Genomic DNA, 18,728 nt, shown 5'->3' on the forward strand with positions numbered 1-18,728 from the left:
AGACAGGTGGATGCTAAATATAAAGTTTGGTTCGAATATCTTCAGTAGTTTTCAAGTTGTAAGGAATACGCTTTACACGCACCCGCTCGTGAGTTAAGTCCGATGGGACTTGTACCGAAAAACGGTCCGTTAATGATATCTCCCTTATTAATCCTCGTATCGAAATGATGCACATGAGAAAAAAGGTTTAGAAATTAATTTCCATCAAGGTAGGTAGATTTCCATTAAGTTTGGTTGAGTATATTTTGGGGAAGTGCAAAATCACTGTTTCGGTTTCGTATAAACCCCCAGTCATTTCAGGGATTTAGAAACAATATTTGCCCTAAAACCTGCCCAAGGACAGGTGGATTCTAAATATGAATCATGCTGGAAATACATCCAGTAGTTTCTAGCACTCGCGTACATACGGCGTAATTAAGGAAGAAAATAATACAGTTAAGAAAGTTGAAAATTAATAGAAAATGGATTATAACTGAGGACAGCCGGATAACGACAAAGATGTAAATGCCAAGTGAATGTATTGGAAAATCAAATGCCCCTCAATAAATCATGCTGGTGTGAGTTATGGATATAATAAAGCGGTAACAGAGGAGAAATTTAGGTGCAGTGATTCTTAGGTAAACAAATAATAATAAGATGACTAATGGTGTTATTTCTTAATCTATTAGAGGGCGGTTATAACCTCCAACGATATTCCGCCAATATCCCGCAGATAGGTCGATTGACGCCTCTCTTGCCTTCTACCCAAGGAACAACCACGAATTTAAAAACATGATGAGGAAAATGGCAATACGTTACTTCCTTGCTGGCATGCAGTCAGAGACGTTGCCATGGTAACCTGTAGGTTCGTTGTCGGCCTGTCGGTCACTCAATGCAGAGCATGACACCAGCAGAAAATTGTAAACTTCTCCGTCATGTGAAGAGTAAGGTAAATTATGAACATAACGAAAGTTATTTATAATGAAGAGACGTTTCACGTACGGTAAACGGAGTTTACATAAAATCAATAGTATAAGAGAAAATGGAGGAAAACCATTCTGGTTTTCCTATAAATTCCCCGTCTGTTCAAGGATTTTAAAATGATATGCACATCGAAACCTTCCCCGGGATGAGTATACTCTAAATATGAAGTTTGGTTGAGATCTATCCAGCCGTTTCGACGTGATTTTGGAACAGACAGACAGACAGACAGATAGACAGACAGATAGACAGACAGACAGACACGAAAAGTAAAAACCACCGATTCGGTCTTGAGTTGACCTAAAACGGATAAATATCTGAAAAATTGGCAAAGCAAAAAAAAATTACAGACAGCGGACCCCTACAATTTTATTTATATACTGTAGATAGGGTCAGTTGGTGCATTCATTTGAGTGGTCTTGGCGGACTGACATGTAATAGCAACTTATGGCTCAGTTAGGGAAGGAACGGGAAACTATCCCACTCTTTATTTCCCTAGTATTCCCCTTCAGTGACACCTAGGACACCTATGACAGCTAATTGTTGAACTGTTGAGGATTATACCACCCTCCGGACTGAGCACTTTACATATATACACTGCCGGAGAAAAAAAATAGTACGCCTGGAAAGATGACATTGATTTTGATCCGACAACGGCACGTGCCACCTGAGAGATAGTAGATGTACTGCTAATGGTTTCAACGTCATCCGCCAATAGATAGGGATGTGACATGGCTGCCAGAGCGCCATCTGTGTGTATCCCTTAACAGCGAATGTTTACAGCCATAAGGCTCAGTGTGATGTAAACGTATGAAGCAAACAGGCGCCATGCCACAGAGACGCACTCGTGCTTTCTACAGCCAACTGAGCCATTTTGACAGGGGTCAAACTGTGGCCTTCCGAATGGAGGGATGGTCCTTTCGGAGAATTGCCACACAAGTTGGACGTGCTGCGTCAGTTGTGTAACTACGCTGGTTGCAATGGTTATGTGAACATTCTCGCGCCCGTAGACGAGGGTCTGGGCGTCCACGCAGCACAGACGTCCGCCAAGATCGTCGTATTGCAAGGGCAGCAGTGACAGATCGTAAAGCTATCACAGCACAGATAAGAGGGTTTGTGAGCCCAGAAGCGTCAACACGAACCGGTTAGTAGCAGTGGGACAACGGGCACGCACACCTTTAGCCTGTCTTCCACTCACGCCACAGCATCGACGTGCACGGCTCGACTGGTGCCGTCAGAGGGTCACTTAGAAGACAGAATGGCGGGCCGTGGTGTTCAGCAATGAAAGCAAATTCTGCCTGCACGCAAGTGATAATCGTTTGCGCGTACGACGTAGACCTGGCGAGCGCCGTCTCGTAGCGTGCATTCGTCCCAGACACACTGGCCCCAACCCAGGCCTTATGGTCTGGGGTGCGATAAGCTACAACTTTCGTTCACCTTTGGTGCTTGTGGAGGGAACGCTGACCAGCGCTCGGTACGTGAAGAATGTTGTAAGACCCGTTCCTTTGCCATTCTTGCAACAGGAAGGTGATGGGTTGTTCCAACAGGATAATGATCGCCCACATACTGCGCGTGAAACTCAACGAGCTCTGCAAGACATGCAGCAAATTTCCTGGCCAGCATGATCTGCGGAAATACCTCCCATCGAGCAGGTATGGTATATGATGGAACGACAACTGATACGTCAACCCACAACTTTTGAAGAACTACGTGAACAGGTCGATCAGGCGTGGAATAATGTATGCCAGGACAGTATTCACCGTCTGTATGATCAAATAGACGCCAGAATCAGCGCCTGCATTGCCGCCCGTAGAGGATACACCACGTACTAATATCGGTGTTTCAGCATGGATCGACACCTGGTGCCTCAGTATCGCTTGAGCTACTGATCCGTAAATGTAATCATGTATTCCATATGCGCTATTTCAACAATAAATCTTGAGTAAATTGGAAAACTCTAAGAGGGTGTACTAATTTTATTTTCCGACAGTGTACATATATAGGTTAATACAATCTGATGTACAAACGAAGCTACAAGGTTGCTACTATTTTCTTTTGCTACTGTAACCCTTTATGGGGGTATATGCATATTTATTTATTTGTTTATTTATTTATTTATTTATTTATTTATTTATTTATTTATTTATTTATTTATTTATTTATTTATAATAATACTGGCGAGGGAATCAAAGTATCGGTGACACCGAGTACTCTCAAACGGTAAGTAGTAAATTATGCAGCGAGTAAAACGCCAAATTGAGAATGGAGGCCATGGTAAAAAAAAAAAAGATCTCCAATAACCATTCCAGAATAACCTCAGATAGCGCAGTGGAAAGTATGCTAGATAATATTAGAAAATTAAAAGAGAATGGGAGGAGAAATAAGGGACATGACGGGTGAAACTAGATGAGAAACCAAGATAAAATTTGGAAATAGATATATTAGAAGAATTAAATCAAGCTCTTACTATATTACATGAACAGAAGTCTGTACAAATACGGAATTTTCCCAACCACATATAATACAAATTTGTTACATAAAGAATAAGATATCCAAGAGAATGAAAGCAAATAAGAGAATAGGCCAGGAGAGGAAAGGGATAGACAAGAAAAGGATGAATACGGTACAAAGAGAAATGTAGAACAACGAGAATAAGAAAAGGATGTACACAGTTACAAGATTGGAGTATACCAGCATGAAGTCTTCTAAGCAGAGGTCCAAATGTAACATGAAAGTCGCCACCTCTTCAATTATCACCCGAATAGGCACAAATTAACGTTGTCATGCAGGCGTAAGTCACTGTATACTACAATGAAACAGTTTCGAAGTATGCAAAAACATAAATGGCGAAACACTGATTAAGCACAAGTGTGTATAGGAGTCGCAGAGTTGCCGATATACCACACGCACATTTGGAAAGAAAATTGTCACTAGTTAGTCAATAGAAGCTTAGATATTGAAAATACAAGTGAAATCTCGGCCTGGAAATGCACTGCTCCCAGTTAGAATATGCAAAGAAAATAGCTCCAAATGCAACATAGAAGTATTTACAATAAGGACATTATCAGTTTGTCATACCTCATCTTGAACCAAGTAGTTCTGCCCGAAAATGGAGAGTTCAGGGCACATGTCGCTAAGGACGGAGATGACGTTAAAGGTTCCTCCCTCCACACAGGCCAAAGTCCATCTCAACACATTCAGAGGAAGGCCGGGTATTTATAGTGTGGAATAATGAAAAATATGTCTGGAAGATTCCAGAGGTTAGTGGAGCATGCGTGACAAAGCAGGCGATATCACATGACGTCAGGCGGCGAAAAGGAAGTTAGTTTATCGTAGATCGTAAAGGTGGATATAGCAGAGTTCATGCAAGGCATGACGTGTTCAAATTCACATAAGTATGTAAGTTCCAGTAGGAGAGAAAATGCGGTTTATATCATGATGAGGGTAAGTCCATATTAATAGTAGAAAAAGGTTATGTGCGTGGCGAGGTTCATAACAGTAGTTGCCGGTGAAGTGAAGAGTCCGTTACATTATCCGCCGGGCACCAAAAAAAATCCGAAGGATTTTTTGTAGTTGTTGTCGTTGTTATTATTGTTGTTGTTGTTGTTGAAGCAGTTGGAGTTAAATGAAGACTGCTGGTGGGAGACGAAAAACGGAAGATACAGTTGAGTGGCGACGGCGAGGCGGCCCCAGGAACAGCAATGGAGGGCCCTTCCATGAGCTGGAGCGGGGGTCGATAGCAGCCGCAACGGTATATCAAAGAGCAAAAATACTGCAAAACAAAACAAAAGGCGGCAGAAAAATGTCCAAACACAATAAACATGCCTAAATAGAGAAATAGAAAATACAAAAAGGTAGAGGAGGAAGGGAAAAAAGAAAAGGGCTAACGCGTTAGCAAAGGGAAAGGGTAAGGAGAGAAGGGTAGTTATAAATTAACATAGAAGTATATATATACATATATATCACAAACAACAATAAAAATTAAGAACAATTACAAAAGAGAAAAAGAAAATGGTTGGGAAGATGTATGTACACTCCCATTACAACCTGTGCCAATTGGGCTGGGAGGGAGACTGGAGAAACCTGTGTGGAGGGAGAAAATGGAAAAAAAAGAAATTCCATAAAGGGAGTGAAAAAAGGGGGGATGAGGTAGACAAACAACAAAGAAAAGGAAAAGAACAAAAAAGTAAATTACACTGGGAGCAATAGACATTTCCAGACCAGATGGAGAATAGAGATTTAAAAAATCAGAAGGAAGAGGAGGTAATAACAAGAAAAGGAAAACACAGGGCAAAAGAAAAAAGATCAAGATGTGAAAGTTTTTAAGGATGATATCGCATGAGCTGATTCAGATGAAGTTTTCTAGTGTCAAACAAATCAGTAGTGGATTGCAAATATACAGTGACAGGAAAAGGGAAAGACAAAATACGGTATGGTCCAAGCCATCGAGGAGCAAGTTTGGCAGAGGTGGCATTAATTGCCGAGCTGTGTGGATGATTAGAAACGAGGACTAAATCACCAATTTTAAAGTTGGATGACCTATGACGAGCATTATAAGCTTTTTTGTGGACCTGTTGAGCTTTTAGCAATTGATCAAAGGCGTCTTTCCAGAGTGATGAAGAGGATGGCTGATCAGAAGATTCAAGGAGGTTGTGCAGATCCCAGGTTAGGGAAAGAGGAGTTTGAAGATCACGACCAAGAAAGAGCTTAGCCGGAGTTTGAGCCGTAGAACTATTGATACTGGAATTAAAGGCTAACGCCAAAGAAGAAACATGAGAATCCCAGTCTTTCTGGAAAGAACTATGAAATATAGATAAAGCAACTTTGAGATTACGGTGATACCTTTCCACGGTGTTGGACTGAGGGAGAAGTCAAAATACGTTTGATACCCAGTTGAAAGCACATATTAAAAAAAAACACTTGACGAAAAATAGAAGCATTATCAGAAACAATATTAGCAGGCAAACCGGTAATAGGAAAGATTTGTTCAGTGAGTAAATTAATGATGATCTTAGTATAAATTTTCCGTAAGGGTCGAAGGACTAGAAATTTTGAGAAGGCATCCAACAAGGTAAAATATACAAGTGGCCACGAGAAGAACGAACTATGGGTCCAACTAGATCAATGAAAAAGGTTTGGGCAGGATGAGTGGGTGGAAGGGCAGAATGAAGACCAGCAGACTTTATGTTTAAAGGTTTAGATTTTTGACACAATTCACAAGTTTGAACAAAGTTGCGAATATACTTGCGCATTTGAGGCCAAAAGAAAAGAGAGGCTATACGGTTGTACGTTTTAGTGATGCCTAGATGCCCGCCCACAGGGGAGGAATGATAATATTGCAAGATCATGGGTTGAAGAGCCTGTGGAAGCACCACTTTAGGAGAAGCTTTCTTAGTGGGTTTGTAAACCAAGAGATCTTTAAAAATGGTAAAGGGACCCTGATAAGGGGGATCAGAGATGGATTGTGTGAGTTGGATGCATAACTGATCGGTGAGCTGATGCGACTGACAGGATTGAAATGAAAGAGGAAAGTCTGTTAACGTAAAAACAGCATTAATGGAGGAAGATGAATGCATCATAGAGACATCCGGGGGTAAATTGTCAGTTGTACTTGACTGAGGAGTGGAAGTGTCAAATAAGCGACTAAGAGCGTCAGCTACAGAATTCTCAGTGCTAGAAATGAACTTAAGGGAAAACTTGAATCTGGACAATCGCACGAGCCATCGGCCAGTTCTACCAATCTTAGGTGCATTATGTAACAACCATGAGAGAGCCTGATTATCTGTCTTGACAAGGAATTCTTTATGCTCCAAATATTCAGCAAAGTGTTCAATGGAATTTAATAAAGCCAGGGCTTCACGCTCAAAGATAGAATATTTCCTCTCAGTAGGAGGAAGAAGTCGACTGAAATAGGCGATAGGTAGAGTAACATCATTAATAACCTGAGTTAGAACACCAGCAACAGCAAGATTGGAAGCATCAGTATGTATTTCAAAAGGTAGGGAGAAATCAGGAAATTGAAGAATGGGAGCATGCATCAAAAGAGACTTAAGCTGAAGAAAGACGTCCTGTTGAGATTGAGTCCAAATGAAAGGAACGTTTTTACGTTTCAGATAATTGAGAGGCTCAGCAATGTGAGAAAAGTTAGGAATGAACCGGTGGTAGAAAGAAACCATGCCTAAAAAGGTACGCGTTTGCTTGAGATTTTTGGGAGGTGGGATGTTAGAAATAGCAGAAGTACGTTCGGGATCGACAGCTACTCCCTGAGATGACACAATGTGACCTAAGAATTTTATAGAAGTTTGAGCTAGGGAAATTTTAGAGGGGTTAACTGTGAGCCCAATAGAACGTAATCTCCAAAGAACTTGGTGGAGATGAGACATGTGGGACTCAAAATCTGGGCTAAATATTAAAAGATCATCGATATAAGGATAGAGAAATTTATACTTAAAATCTGAAAATAGAGAATCAACTAATCTCTGCATAATTTGCGAACCCAAGTTTAATCCAAAAGGAACTTTTGTAAACTGAAAAAGGCCATTTGGGGTGATAAATGCAGTAAGCCTGCTACTACGAGAGTCCAAGGGGATTTGGTAGTAAGCAGAATTAAGATCCAAGAGAGAAAAATATTTAGCTTTAGAAAAAAGTGAAAGGCGTTTTGCATTTTAGGAATGGGGTAAGAATCATAGAGTATTTTGGAGTTCAATTTTCTATAATCAAAGACCAGGCGCGAAGAACCATCAGGCTTATCGACTAAAACTGCCGGAGATGCGTAATTGGAAGAAGATGGGACAATGGTACCATCCAGAAGCATTTTTTCAATAATGTCATCCATTTTGGCCATCCGAGGAGGGCTAAGATGGTAAGGGGGCGAACGAACAGGTGTTTCATCAAGTAAATCAATGTGAGCCTGATAATTAACAACAGAGCCTGAAGTATCTGTGATAACATCGGCAAATTCTGATTTCAAGGCCTCAATTGCATCTAGTTGGGGAGCAGTGGCATAAATATGCTGATGACTGAATACGTGGTTCATAGGGAAATCGAGGGGGTCTACCAAAGGAATTTGAACGTGCGGATTGAAAAAAAAAGGAGATATAGGCCATGGCAGTATTATAAATAAGGCCAGTATGAGCAAAAAAATCATACCCCACAATAACAGGAAGTGAGCAATTATTAACCACTTGAAATTCAAACGGCCAAGGAAATTGGGAAATTTTAACATTACGTTTTAGTTGACCCATGATTTCAAGAGTGTGTTGAGATATAGAAAGACATCTGAGGGTAGAAGGGCGCAATTGAAGATGCGGATGCGTTTGTAAAAGTTGCTGAAAAAAGGAGAAACTGATTAGGGAAATTGCAGAACCTGAATCTAATAAAGCTAAGGAGGGAGTGTTATGTAACTGTACAAGAGTATACGACTGTGATTTAGTAGCAGGCGAGAAAGGTGAGGAAACATAAGGCAGATTTTGCCCAAGAGGTCGTGAGCTGCCTACTGACGACGGGAATTGAAGTTTCCCAAGGTAGAATTGGTACAATTTCGTGCTAAGTGCCCCATAGCCTGACACCGATAACAGCGAAGACGAGAGATATCACTCTGAGAAGGTGGACGAGTGGTAGAAAGCATGCGAGTTGTTGAAGTGTTAAACTGGGGAGGTGGAGTAGAAGAATAATAAGAAAAATTACTACGGGTATTTAGAATATCTAGTTGAGCAATGTGGTAAAGCTGAGGAATAGTAGTGGGTGGCGTAAAGGAATTGATGATTTGACGGAAAGCTGGAGAGGCATAAAACCGACTAAGAGAAATAATTTCCTGGGGATGTTGAGCAATAGCTAACACATCAGAATAGCCGATAATAGAGTCAAGATAATCATAAGCCGATTCATCTGGACGTTGATGACGCCTGATATATTTGTTACTCAGCTGTTGTCGAATTTCATAAGGCAGAAAATAAGTATGTAAAACCGAGCGAAAATGAGCCCAATCATGAGAAGACTTCATATACTGGAGCCAAAAATTACTAATGAAGAGAGGTTTTTGGGTAAAGCAACGAAAGCAATTGGGAAAATGGAGCCAAGTCAGTCTGTAGAAATTTGCGAACTAAAAAAAGCCATTGTGTCAAAGTATCAGGGTCAGTAGACTGACTGAGGAGTACCTGGTCAAGACATTTAGTCAAAATATGGAAATTAAGTGGTTGATGTGAAGAAGGGGTGTGATGATATGGAGATTCATAAAAATATTGCTGAGAAGGGGATGGTGGTGGATTTCGCAAATTGGGAGAATAATGCTGTGCTGATTGAGTTTTATTGGGAGAAGGCGGAGGTGCCTGATTAAGTGGAAGTTTGGATTCAGCAGTAAAAAGAGAAAGATCAGGATAGAGAGAGGTGTTAGGTTGAGGCGGGGTTGGTAAAGGTTCAGAGGATGAACTGGAAGAAACAGTAGTAGTAAGAGTACTAGACGTGGAAGTAAGATCAGAATTACAAGTAAGAAAAGGATTATAAGACACATTAGTAAAAGGATTTGGATCAGAAAAATTGAAATGGGGATCAAACGAAATGTCAGAAGTGTCCGAAGTATAAGGAGAAAAATTATCAGAAAAATAAACCATGTTGAAAGAGATGACAAAAAGAAAGGCAAAGTCTAGCGAGGAGAAACACGAAACCTCAGAAGAAAGAAATAAAAGAACTAAGGCAGTAACAGGGTGAAGATTTAGAGTGGTAGTAAACTGCGACTTTGTACTCTGCTACCATGTGTAACCCTTTATGGGGGTATATGCATATATATATTTATAATAATACTGCCGAGGGAATCAAAGTATCGGTGACACCGAGTACTCTCAAACGGTAGGTAGTAAATTATGCAGCGAGTAAAACGCCAAATTGAGAATGGAGGCCGTCGTAAAAAAAAGGTCTCCAATAAGCATTCCAGAATAACCTAAGATAGCGCAGTGGAAAGTATGCTAGATAATATTAGAAAATTAAAAGAGAATGGGAGGAGAAATAAGGGACATGACGGGTGAAAATAGATGAGAAACCAAGATAAAATTTGGAAATAGATATATTAGAAGAATTAAATCAAGCTCTTACAATATTACATGAATAGAAGTCTGTACAAATACGGAATTTTCCCAACCACATATAATACAAATTTGTTACACCAAGAATAAGATATCCAAGAGAATGAAAGCAAATAAGAGAATAGGCCAGGAGAGGAAAGGGATAGACAAGAAAAGGATGAATACGGTACAAAGAGAAATGTAGAACAACGAGAATAAGAAAAGGATGTACACAGTTACAAGATTGGAGTATACCAGCATGAAGTCTTCTAAGCAGAGGTCCAAATGTAACATGAAAGTCGCCACCTCTTCAATTATCACCCGAATAGGCACAAATTAACGTTGTCATGCAGGCGTAAGTCACTGTATACTACAATGAAACAGTTTCGAAGTATGCAAAAACATAAATGGCGAAACACTGATTAAGCACAAGTGTGTATAGGAGTCGCAGAGTTGCCGATATACCACACGCACATTTGGAAAGAAAATTGTCACTAGTTAGTCAATAGAAGCTTAGATATTGAAAATACAAGTGAAATCTCGGCCTGGAAATGCACTGCTCCCAGTTAGAATATGCAAAGAAAATAGCTCCAAATGCAACATAGAAGTATTTACAATAAGGACATTATCAGTTTGTCATACCTCATCTTGAACCAAGTAGTTCTGCCCGAAAATGGAGAGTTCAGGGCACATGTCGCTAAGGACGGAGATGACGTTAAAGGTTCCTCCCTCCACACAGGCCAAAGTCCATCTCAACACATTCAGAGGAAGGCCGGGTATTTATAGTGTGGAATAATGAGAAATATGTCTGGAAGATTCCAGAGGTTAGTGGAGCATGCGTGACAAAGCAGGCGATGTCACATGACGTCAGGCGGCGAAAAGGAAGTTAGTTTATCGTAGATCGTAAAGGTGGATAGAGCAGAGTTCATGGAAGGTATGACGTGTGCAAATTCACATAAGTATGTAAGTTCCAGTAGGAGAGAAAATGCGGTTTATATCATAATGAGGGTAAGTCCATATTAATAGTAGAAAAAGGTTATGTGCGTGGCGAGGTTCATAACAGTAGTTGTCGGTGAAGTGAAGAGTCCGTTACACTACTTGTTTAACGTCGGACTAACATATCGAAGATTTTCAGCGACGAAAGGATGGAAAAGAGCTAGGATATGGAAGGTAGCGACCATGGTCTTAATTAAGGGGCAGCCCCAGCATGTGCTTGTTGTGAAAATCGGAAATCACGGGAAACCATCTTCTGGGCTTCCGACGGAGGGATTGGAACCCACTATCTCCCGAACACAAGCTCATAGCTGCACGACTCTAACCGTACTTCCAACTTGCTCGGTAGATAGCTACTTATACCACAGAATGAAAAAAATAAAAATTCTCAACCGGAGTGAGAGGGTGTTCAATTGTTTTTTATTTCGTGAAAAGAAACGAAAACATGGTTAAGAATACTCGCTCAGAACAATTACGACAGCGCACCCCCTGCGCTATCTGTGCTAGTACCGTACCGTTGTGGATGTACAGATGACTGCCCACTTCCTCTTTTTTATGGACAGCTTCTTACTTGTGAGTTTTTTTCATTGTTTGGTGGATAAGTTGTGATTGAGTCATGAGACGTGGGACTGTAGGTGTTGATGTTAATTGGCAAACTGTGGGTACATTTAAGAGTAGCAGATCATATCGAGTGATGTGCGATACATTAGCCTAGACGAGTCGAAAACTTGGGTGCAGAACATTGTGACTAAATATCACAAGTGCAGCACGATTGTTGACGCTCCTTGGAGTGGGGTGGACGTTACTTTTAGCACGGTTTCGTCTAGGCGTTATATAAATGGTATTAAGAATGAAGGTATGCACTGCTGAAACGTATTTTGTCTAGAGTGGACAAGAATACGCTTGTAGTTTTGTAGGCAGCATCGGAAAATGAATCGTGGAGACGTGTTGTTTTCTCCGAAGAATCTCGCTTCGAGTTATTTTCTAAGAGAAAAATACTAGTTCGACGCACAAAGACAGAGAAAGTTTTGCAGTGATGTAGTTGCAACCAAGAAGCCTGACTGAATTGAAGTTGTGTGTTACTCGGTTCAAGAATAAATGTCTAAGGAACAGTGTCAAAATTTAATTGACTCTATGTCGCATCGGATGGAAATGTGCAGGAAAGCCCGAGGTGGGTCTATCGATTGTAAAAATAATCATTGTACGTCGAAAATATTTTGTAATATAGTTCATTATTTTTTTTATCGGAATGTACTGTATTTTATTTTAATTTCATTTTCGCTAGTGTCTCTCAACTCACCGTAAGCACTGTTGAGTGACAGTTGTGGAAGAGCGTGTAGTGTACTTTTCTTAGTTTGTAGGCAATAGTGTGAAGAACTAGTGTGACTGAGCAGAGAGAGCGCAAACTTGTGTAACTGTGTGTACTGTATAGTGTAAGTTGTGGTCCCGGTGTGTCCGTATAGTGTGTAAGCAACTAGTGTTAGTTAATCAATCCCAGATTAAACGCTACCAGCCGTATGTTTATTTATCTACCCGCCATCACGTTGCAACTGGCGTCAGAAGTTGGATAAACTGTCACGTTATAATACTAATAAAAATGAATATACCACCATTAGACATAACTATAATATAGCTGTTGTCCCAGTAACACACTCTAATTGCTCTACCAACCAAACCACCATTGTGAACTGCTCTCTCCGCCGGAATGCACAAACGCCACTGCGTTAGCCTAGTTATGGGCATTCAGAGATGAGGTCCCGAAATTTCTCAAGATTTCTCGAAATTAGCGCTGGCATTTTTCTTGCGACAAATTTCCAGATATCTCTAGAGCGTTGTGCCTGCATTGTGTGGCGAGTAGCGTGTCGTAGGCCTACAGGTAGACGGAGATGAATATTGTTTGTGCCAAGTATGCGAATAGCCAACCACGGCCTTCTCTATTCCGTAAATACGTGTCAACAAGCCATAAGGGCTATCATTTCCTTCATTTCTACCGAGGTGCATTTTGACGCAGTATAACATAATTATAAAGGATACCCATTCTGGCATTGTATGCAGCGGCAAGTACACGAATGAGTAGGCTAAGTACAGAAACTGAAGGCTACTGTAGGTTCACCTAACTGGATACTAGAGGCATGCATTATTCAAACTCGAGACGGAGCAAGATGCGCCTCGCTGCATATGCAACCACCATTACGCATGAGTGGAACGTGTAATCTAAAATGCCTGAGTTTGCTCCAGTTCTTTGGACAGGTAATCAGACCCCGCATTCAATATCATATGAGCACTGATTCTGTGTACCGATATTTTGGTGACGAATAATTCCATTCAATGTTGTAAAGTACTCGCGTCATAATTAGGTACTTTGGTGTATGACGATGCAATGTGTAATTGTGTCTAATTGTACGCGATAACTTTAATACGATGTCCGAAACGCAAGGTAATTTATTTTGAAAAGATGCCACATAGCACAGGCCGCTGTGTTGTTTGTACAAAAGAAGTAAACTACGCAGGCAGAAATACTTCTGAAATGATCCGGCACTTATAAACACATAATATCAATGAAGGGGAATTATCACAGAACACAGCCCCATCTGCATCGCAAAAATGCTACTCTGTTGATAACAATTGCGAGGTATCCAGGTATATGTACATCCTATCTACAGTTGTTAACAAATTATAAGGGTTATTCAGCTAAGGTGGAGTGTTGGCTACTGAGTGTATGATACGAAGCAGTGTATCGATTCATTCAAGTGTCCGAGTGAATCGATTCACAGAAACGGCGACCTCACGGCACAAGATTCAGCTGACTCGCAGCAGACAGTGCTGAGAGGCGTAATGACGGATCAGTGAGACACAACACACACACACACAGTTCATTATCGGCACACTGGACATTGGCTGGGAGCCAAACTTCCGCTGCAGCGAGACATACAGAGCCATAGCACACTGAAAGAATCCAAGGTAGGTAGAGTATATTAGGTAGGTCATTCCCACTCACAGCGCTCTCATTCATCGTGCGTGCGTGACGTAGCCTGGAGGGCTAGGAGTGCGCGCCTGCATTTGCTTTGAAGCAGCATAAACGTCTATAATTAAGAAAAATAAGTTCAATTTTAATAAATAATTAAAAGGTTGGCCTGGGCATATTAAAATAGTACTTTACATACCTCCTGTAATCATTCATATGATACTGTAGATAAATAATAGAAGAAACTCTGAGTAATTACATCCTAAAAGCCAACTGCAAGTTCAATTCATACACAGAAATACTGGAATAGTTGTTAGTTTAATTGTATTTAGAATTCACATTTCGATGACATAGAAATTTGTTGAAGAAGCTGAACATGTCCACAGTCGACTCTTCTTCGTGGAATACTTCTTCATAACATCTATTTGACGTTTTTGTTGAGGTGACGTATTCTAATGAAAGTTTTAGTTTTGACGTACAGAGAGATAATTCTCGTCAAGTTCGGGAAAAAGCCCGTGAAAACTGCCAAACGGTACCTGAAACTGCATAACGTTTTGACACCATTTTCCGGTTGACGAGTAAGGCCTCCCTTTGAAATAACTGAGGTACTTCCTTGTAGCAACGCAAACATTTCGCCTTTATCACTCAAGCTGTGTCCGACTCCAAGGCTAAACTGTTAGCATGCCAGGAGGACCCGGGTCGATTCCAGACAGGGTCGGGAATTTTAACTTTCATCATAGGTTGGGCCCCATCCTAACAAACGCGCAGGTCGCCTATACGGTGTCAACTTGAAAGACCTGCACCAGGCCTCTTCGGAAGCCACACGCCAATAATTACCCAAGCTTCCATCTGCAGAGCGATATTTGAATGCCAGGTAGCCTACAAGATATTTAATTGGATCCTGGTTTACGTCTTCAACTTCGAAGTCCTGACTCAAATCTTCCATCCTTAACAACTCCAACGTTCCTTCCGTTTCATCTATAGGTCCAGTTGTTAACAACAGTAGTATAATAGGACAGTTCGGGCGCCGCCTCCGCCTCAGGGGTCCCAGGGACCCCTCCGCCTCCGCCTCACGGGGGGCCCTCCCAGAGGCCTCCTCCGCCTCCGCCTCCCGAGGGGCCTTCCCAGAGGCCTCCTCCGCCTCCCGCGGGAAATTTGAATTTGTAAACAAAGCCACGTGCTTTTTGACAGCTGTCATCGACAACAACGCATCGCTAACCTCACTGCTGCCATCTTGACGGGCCTAAACCTCAGTGGTACCAACTTAACCTAACTAGCGCGAGATTTGAATTGGTAAACAAATCCACGTGTTTTATGACAGCCACGTGCTTTTTGACAGACAACAACGCATCGCCAACCTCAGTACTGCCATCTTGACGGGCGAGATAAACAAATCCAGTTGTTAACAACGTCTATGCATAATTCATTGATTCATTCATTATCAGCTTGAGGATGAAAACTAGCCTTACCACTCGGAGATGGACTATTTTGAGCTTCCACTGACATACTACTGGAGAGAGGGATTTCATTACTGTCTGTAAGTAATAGTCGTCGAATTCTGTTACAGCCTTCAAAAGGGGAAGGATTGCTATAACAAGCTCCTAAGCAACAGACACTGAAAAAATTGTCCAAGCATACTTGGTTTAATTTGGCAATTAAAATATAAGACACACTTGCATGTTTCGTGTCTTCAAAACGTCCCAAGAAGAGAGTTAATAGAAATTACGGAACTCTTCTGAAACGAAGTAAAGTTTTCCATTTACCAACTCTCACTTGTGTAATAACCTCCAGAAAGAGCTTCAGAGTATTTTCCTGGCTCCTTAAGTTTAAGCCATATCCATTTATAACGCGAGTCTTTTCCATATTTAGGCGCCCTGGAGTTCAACACCTCGAACGCGTCATTGGGTAGCTTGATGAAGTTACTTTCAACGTCCTTGTTTAAAGTATACCAGAGTTGTGCGTCTGCCCAGCCATTCTCACAATCCATACTTATAATCCTTCATGTTTAACACAACAATCGACAAAATAAAGAAAATGTTATAAGACTCTGCATATAGACCTGTACTGAGAGTTCGCCGCAACAGGTGCCGACAGGAGCCTTCACGTGACATCAGCATGAAGCGACGTTACGCGGGAAGAAATGTGCGGGACTCAGGAATGAACCCCATGGATATAATTTTACCTTATAACGGCCTCCCGCTCTCAGCTCATTTGAAAATAATCCCCACATTCATTCACTGCCCTCTTCTTACAGGGAGGTTTAAATAATAGACGGATTTATTTGCAGTGTTGAAAAGGTAATCAAAAGATAATTCCAAAGAACTCAGCTAGTAAATAGGCATACTAAGGTTTTTCTACTTATTAGTTCAATGAATCAGTATTATAACTTAGTTGATAAAGATGCTGATTCCCATAGGGAACCTGAAATACTTGTTCCGAATGAGTAAATTTATAATACCAATATAGTTGGTCCGTTATTGGACATTATAAATTTTCCAGCTAACACATTCCTGGTTGCTAGCGTTTCGCCCCAGAGTGCTAAGTTGGGCACATCAGTTGGTAAATAGCAACTCCCCTGGGGACTCCCCTTTCATTTACCTATTACGGTAGGCAGGAGATACCAAGGAGGTACTCTACTGTCCAGATCCACAGGGGAACCTGAGGTAGGAATGGCAGAGCATTGTTTCTGTTTTTAAGTGAACACGATAAGCTCATCCTTGTCAGATGAGCGCCCCTATCAGGACTGCATCGTCGAAGGCGTACCTCATATCGCAACAAAGGAAGACTATGTGATGTGGAGCATTGTAAGATGTGACAGTAAATCACCTCCAGTGTATACCAGAGGATGACAAATTATTTCCTACTTCGTCTTCTCCATATTTGCAGCAAAGTGCCTTCGGATGTGAAGTAAAGCTATGCCGATGAGTTTCTGTGGCCACGATCCTGCAGTTGCATTAACAGCAACATCTACCTGCTTCAGATGAGCAGGGGCGTTTCATACTGGTTCAGCATACTCAAGGGCAGATATGCGTAGCGCCAAGGCTGAAGTTCTAAGAGTCCGTGGGTATGCTCCCCAGATTTTGATTGTCAGCTTCCTGATGATGATTTTTCGAGCGCAGACTTTATCCTTGGTACTGGCAGAGTACGATTTAGAATAACGTCCAGGTATTTCGGCATCGGGCAGAGTAAGAGTTGGTTACCTCGCCGAGTGGAAGAGATAGACTTGTGTCTTGCTCGAGTCTGGCTTGAGATGGTTGGTATCGTAGTATAGGCAGAGCTCGTCCTAAGTCTTGGGCAGTTCATTTTCTGCCTTCGCAAAACTACAGCCTTGTGCGACAACCACTGTGTCGGCAGTATAGGTGAACTATTTGACGTGGGCTGGTCATTGGTGTGGATGTTGTATAAGTATGGAGCTAGGATTCTTGGGGAAGACCATTCTTCTGGACCCACCATTTACTGAAGAACATTCCGTTCTCCACGAAGGTGACAATAAAGTATGTACCGGGCGAGTTGGCCGTGCAGTTAGGGGCGCGCAGCTGTGAGCTTGCATCCGGGAGATAGTAGGTTCGGACCCCACTGTCGGCAGCCCTGAAGATGGTTTCCCGTAGTTTCCCATTTTCACACAAGGCAAATGATGGGTCTGTACCTCAATTAAGGCTACGACCGCTTCCTTCCCATTCCTAAGCCTTTCCTATCCCATCGTCGCCATAAGACCTATGTCTGTCGGTGCGACGTAAAGCAAAACTGTAAAATAAAGGTCATTTGGTGATCATTAGTCAAGTCATACATTTTTTCAGTAGCTCCTTGTGGTTCGCGATATCGGATGCAACAGTGAGATCAATAAAAGCAACTCCAAAGACTTCCCTTCGATCGAAACCATCCTCGATGTTCTAAGTGAGGTTGGCAATTTGGCCGTAACGCGATTTTCCGGGTCAGGATCTTGCTTGTAGGTGGATAAAGTTTCAATCCTGTGCCTCGTTAGAACACTAGTTACGTCATGTAAAACGTTATGAATCATGATAAAAAGTCGAGGACAGCATTACATTTGATTACCAGTAAATGCTCATGAGTTTCGGGCACAGCTAAAGGAAGACTGAATGGATACTTCTGTATACACTAGCCGACACGCAGAAGTGAACACCATATTGCATGTTGCAGGAGAGGACACATCGTTGAATATCTCTTATATTTGACTGTAAAATATTTTTCTCTTTTCTCTACTCAATGATAAACATGACGTAGAAATGAAAAGAACACAGAAGAGAGTGGCATAGAGAGCTGCATCAAACTAGTCTATGGACTGATGACTCAAACAACAACAATCCTATGAAATTAAGATGACTATCCCGACTGCACAGTGGCATGGTGGTCGGATTTTTCAGATAATAATGTTATTTGTTTTACGTCCCACTAACTACTCTTTTACGGTTTTCGGAGACGCCGAGGTGCCGGAATTTAGTCCCGCAGGAGTTCTTTTAACGTGCCAGTAAATCTACCGACACGAGGCTGACGTATTTGAGCACCTTCAAATACCACCGGACTGAGCCAGGATCGAACCTGCCATGTAGGGGTCAGAAGGCCAGTGCCTTAACCGTCTGAGCCACTCAGCCCGGCGGATTTTTCAGAGCAGCAGTGAATTTTCGTACTAATAATTCACTCGGAATTGTAGTTTACTACAACACAACATTGTTCCAAACTGTATTATGAAATGCACACTTCACTTAGCTTCTTTACTTGTTGTTTCTTTATTTCCT

At 41.6% G+C, this 18,728-nt stretch overlaps 1 protein-coding gene across 2 annotated transcripts in view; it reads left to right on the forward strand.

Moving 5' to 3' along the window:
- Positions 1 to 18,728, forward strand: part of LOC136858028 (peroxidase) — a 210,835-nt gene that overhangs the window by 12,444 nt on the left and 179,663 nt on the right. The gene's annotated exons all lie outside the window — the stretch shown is intronic.

The sequence above is a fragment of the Anabrus simplex genome, chromosome 1, assembly GCF_040414725.1.
Source record: "Anabrus simplex isolate iqAnaSimp1 chromosome 1, ASM4041472v1, whole genome shotgun sequence".
NCBI classification, from domain to species: Eukaryota; Metazoa; Arthropoda; class Insecta; order Orthoptera; family Tettigoniidae; genus Anabrus; species Anabrus simplex.